This window comes from Lolium perenne, chromosome 2 (genome assembly GCF_019359855.2).
Source record: "Lolium perenne isolate Kyuss_39 chromosome 2, Kyuss_2.0, whole genome shotgun sequence".
Taxonomy (NCBI): Eukaryota; Viridiplantae; Streptophyta; class Magnoliopsida; order Poales; family Poaceae; genus Lolium; species Lolium perenne.
In genome coordinates this window covers 220323624-220329224 of record NC_067245.2, presented here as the reverse complement: position 1 = coordinate 220329224, position 5601 = coordinate 220323624, and positions in this window count along the sequence as shown.

Sequence of the window (5601 nt, the reverse complement as noted above, 5' to 3'; positions counted from 1 at the left end):
GAGCTGGACTTCATTGGGATCATCATCATCATCATCTCCACCGCCGACACCATCATCTCCACCGCTGCACCTCGTCTCCGCTGTAACATCTAGGGTTGAATCTTGATTATTTCATAGGGGAAACTCTCCCGGTGTTGATTACTCCTTGTTATTGATGCTATTGAGTGAAACCATTGAACCAAGGTTTATGTTCAGTTTGTTATTCATCATCATATCACCTCTGATCATGTTCCATATGATGTCTTGTGAGTAGTTCGTTTAGTTCTTGAGGACATGGGTGAAGTCTAAATGTTAGTAGTGAACTATGTTGAGTAATATTTAATGGTTTGATATTTAAGTTGTGGTGTTATTCTTCTAGTGGTGTCATGTGAACGTCGACTACATGATACTTCACCTTTATGGGCCTAGGGGAATGCATCTTGTATTCGTTTGCTAATTGTGGGGTTGCCGGAGTGACAGCAACCTGAAACCCCGTTGGTATATCGATGCATGAGGGATAGCAGGATCTCAGAGTTTAAGGCTGTGGTTAGATTTATCTTAATTACTTTCTTGTATTTGCGGATGCTTGCAAGGGGTTTAATCACAAGTATGTATTAGTCCTAGGAAGGGCGGTGCATTAGCATAGGTTCACCCACACAACACTTATCAAAACAATTAAGATTAATCAACTATATGAAGCGAAAGCACTAGACTAAATTCCCGTGTGTTCTCAAGAATGTTTGGTTATCATAAGTAAACAAACCGGCTTGTTCTTTGTGCTAAAAAGGATTGGGCCACTTGCTGCAATTATTATTCCCGCATTTTACTTACTTGTATTTTATTTATCTGCTATATCAAAACCCCCTGAAAACTTGTCTGTTAGCATTTACAGTGAATCCTTCATCGAAACTGCTTGTCAACACCTTCTGCTCCTCGTTGGGTTCGACACTCTTATTTATCGAAAGTACTACGATACACCCCCTATACTTGTGGGTCATCAAGACTATTTTCTGGCGCCGTTGCCGTGGAGTGAAGCGCTATTGATAAGTGGAATTGGTAAGGAAAACTTTTACTATACGTGATGTTTTTATTTCTGCCTGCTGCTATAATTCATTATGGAGAGATCTTCTCTTGAATTCCTATTTGGAAAATCTACTACTATTGCAAAGGTAGTGGATGAGGCGCCAGGTGAGAAAGTGATTCCATATAAAATACCTATGAAAATTATTGAACGTGTTGTGGATAACCGCTATGAAGGGGATGGAACTGTCCATCCTGGAGATCATTTACTGTTTTTACATGAATTATGCGGGTTATTCAAGTGTGCAGGTATTTCTATGGATGAAGTTAGGAAGAAACTATTCTCTATATCGCTGTCTGGTAAAGCGGCGCATTGGTATAAATTGCTGAAGAATGGGAATTCTCTTGATTGGAAGGATATTGTGCCTCTATTTTATTCTAAATTCTATCCTCCAAGTGAAATTCACAAAGACCGAAACCGCATATATAATTTCTGGCCGCATGATGGAGAGAGTATTGCCCAAGCATGGGGGAGATTGAAGTCTTTAATGCTCAAATGCCCCATTCATGAGCTTCCTGGTAATATCATCATTGATAATTTCTATGCAAGACTTTCTTTTCAAGATAAAACCTTGCTGGATACTACTTGTTCTGGATCATTCACATGCAACAAAGAAGATTTTAAATGGGACCTTCTTGATCGGATTCAGGAGAATACTGAAGGATGGGAGAACGACAAAGGTAGAGAGTTAGGTATAAATTATGATTATGAATGCATTGAAACTTTTATGGATACTGATAAATTTCGTAATATGAGTGCTACTTATGGTCTTGACTCTCAAGTTGTTGCAAATTTTTATAAAGCTTTTGCCTCTCATTTTGAATTGCCTAGGAAGAGTTTTAATAAGTATCATGAACCTTACAAAGATAAAACTGATTCACCTATAGGTAAATGTATTGAAGTTAAAACTGTTGATCACATTCTTCCTGAAGCTTATATTGAAAAAATTCCTTTTCCTGCTAAAATGAAGGAGTATTCTGTTATAAATAGTGTGGTTAACAAAAGTGCAAAGAAACCTATAGAACCTGAGGAGCAAATAAATGTTGAACCTGCTGTTGCAATAGTTAAAGACCTTGTGACTGAAAATGTAGAAGATGGTCACATCATTTTCTGTGAAGATGCTTCTAATATTGTTTCACATCCTAGTAAGTCTAGGAAAGTCAGTGTTCCTATGCTCTCTGTTAGAATTGGTGAACATTGTTATTATGGTTTATGCGATATTGGTGCAAGTACTAGTGCCATTCCTTATGAGCTTTATAGGGAAATCATGCATGAAATTGGTTCTTGTGAACTTGAAGATATTGATGTGGTTATTCGGCTAGCTAATAGAGAAACTATCTCTCCTATAGGTATTGTTCGAGATGTGGAAGTTCTATGTGGTAAAATTAAATATCCTGCTAACTTTTTGGTACTTGGTTCTGCTGCTAGTAAGACTTGTCCTATCATTTTTGATAGACCTTTTCTAAATACTTGTGGAGCTATTATAGATTGCAAGAAAGAGAAAATTGTGACTAAATTTGCTAGTGAATCTTATGAGTTTAATTTCTCTAAATTTGCCAAAGTTCCTTATGAAGCTGAATTGCCTAATGATGATTTTAGAGTTGAACAACTTGCATCTATTGCGCTTGCTCCTAATAATCCTTTGCAGCAACATTTGGAGGATCATGAGAGTGAAGTCTTTAGGGAAGAAAGGAATGAGCTTGATGACATTTTCCTTCGTCAACCTATTCTTAAACATGACTTACCGGTTGAAGATCTAGGTACAACACCACCGCCAAAGGAAGATCATATTTTTGATTTGAAACCGTTGCCTGATAATCTTAAGTATGCTTATATTGATGATAAGAAAACATATCCTGTTATTATTAGTGCTAAGCTTTCAGATTTTGAGGAAGAAAGATTATTGGAAATATTGAAGAAACACCGAGGAGCTATTGGTTACACTCTTGATGACTTGAAAGGGATTTCTCCCTCTATATGCCAACATGCCATCAACATGTAAGATGATGCAAAGCCTGTTGTTGAACATCAACGTCGTCTAATTCCTAAGATGAAGGATGTGGTAAGGAATGAAGTATTGAAACTTCTTGAAGCTGGTATTATATATCCTATTGCTGATAGTAGATGGGTTAGTCCTGTGCATTGTGTTCCTAAGAAAGGAGGAATAACTGTTGTACCTAATGATAATGATGAGCTCATCCCTCAAAGAGTAGTTGTAGGGTATAGAATGTGCATTGATTTTCGTAATGTTAATAAAGTTACTAAGAAAGATCATTACCCTTTACCTTTTATTGATCAAATGTTAGAAAGGTTATCTAAAAATACTCATTTCTGCTTTCTTGATGGTTATTCTGGGTTTTCACAAATTGCTGTTAGAACTAAAGATCAAGAGAAAACCACTTTCACTTGTCCCTATGGAACTTATGCTTATAGACGTATGCCTTTTGGTTTATGTAATGCTCCTGCTACTTTTCAAAGATGCATGTCTGCTATTTTTCATGGCTTTTGTGAAAAGATTGTAGAGGTATTCATGGACAATTTTTCTGTCTATGGGAATTCTTTTGATAATTGTTTGCGAAATCTTGATAAAGTTTTGCAGAGATGTGAAGAAACTAACCTTATTCTTAATTGGGAGAAATGCCACTTTATGGTTAATGAAGGAATTGTATTGGGACATAAAATTTCTGAGAGAGGTATTGAAGTTGATAGAGCTAAAGTTGAAGCAATTGAGAAGATGCCCTATCCTAGGGATGTTAAAGGTATTCGTAGTGTTCTTTGTCATGCTGGTTTTTATAGGAGATTTATTAAAGATTTCTCTAAAATTTCAAAGCCTATTACTAATCTTCTTCAAAAAGATGTACCTTTTGTTTTTGATGATGATTGTAAGGAAGCTTTTGAAACTCTAAAGAAAGCCTTAACAACTGCTCCTGTAGTTGAACCTCCTGATTGGAATTTACCTTTTGAAATTATGTGTGATGCTAGTGATTTTGCTGTAGGTGTTGTTCTTGGACAGCGAGTAGATAAAAAATTGAATGTTATTTATTATGCTAGTAAGACTCTTGATGATGCCCAAAGAAATTATGCTACAACTGAAAAAGAGCTATTAGCTGTAGTTTTTGCTTGTGACAAGTTTAGACCTTATATTGTTGATTCAAAAGTCACAGTTCATACTGATCATGCTGCAATTAGGTACTTTATGGAAAAGAAAGATGCTAAGCCAAGGCTTATTAGATGGGTGCTTCTTTTGCAAGAATTTGATTTACATATTGTAGATAGGAAAGGTGCTGATAATCCTGTTTCTGATAATTTGTCTAGATTGGAAAATATTGCTTATGATCCTATTCCTATTAATGATAGTTTTCCAAATGAACAATTGGCTGCAATAAAGGTGAGCTCGCGAGATAGTCCTTGGTATGCTGATTATGCTAACTTTATCGTTTCGAAGTACTTGCCTCCAACCTTTTCAGCTCAGCAAAGGAGAAAATTCTTTTATGATTTGAGGCATTATTTTTGGGATGACCCATACTTATATAAAGAAGGAGTGGATGGTATTATGCGAAGATGTGTCCCCAAATATGAACAACAAGAGATATTGAGTAAGTGTCATGGTAGTGTTTATGGAGGACATCACGACGGAGATAGAACCGCACAAAAGGTTCTACAGTCAGGTTTTTATTGGCCAACTCTCTTTAAAGATGCAAGGAAGTTTATTTTATCTTGTGATGAATGTCAAAGAGTTGGTAATATCTCTAGGCGCAATGAAATGCCTATGAATTATACTCTTGTTATTGAACCATTTGATTGTTGGGGATTTGACTTCATGGGTCCTTTCCCTTCTTCAGAAGGTAATACTCATATACTTGTTGCTGTTGATTATGTTACTAAATAGGTGGAAGCCATACCCACAAAAAGTGCTGATGGTGAGACCTCTTTAAGAATGCTTTTAGATGTTATTTTTCCTAGGTTTGGAGTACCTAGATATCTTATGACTGATGGAGGTTCTCATTTTATTCATGGTGGTTTTAGAAAAACTCATGCTAAATATGATATTAATCATAGGATTGCTTCCGCTTATCATCCTCAAACTAGTGGGCAAGTAGAATTATCAAATAGAGAAATTAAATCTATCTTGCAAAAGACTGTTAATAAATCTAGGAAAAATTGGGCTAGTAAGTTGAAGGAAGCGTTGTGGGCTTATAGAACTGCTTATAAAAATCCTATGGGTATGTCTCCTTATAAAATGGTTTATGGAAAAGCTTGTCATTTACCTTTAGAACTAGAGCACAAAGCTTATTGGGCTGTAAGAGAACTTAATAAAGATTTTAAACTTGCCGGTAAGAAAAGGTTGTTACTATTGAGTTCTTTAGATGAGTGGAGAAGTGAAGCTTATGAAAATGCTAAACTTTTTAAGGAGAAAGTTAAGAAATGGCATGATAGAAGAATTATTAAAAGAGAATTTAATGTTGGAGATAAAGTCCTATTGCATCGGTCTCGTCTCAGATTTTTTGCAGGGAAATTACTCTCAAAATGGGAAGGACCAT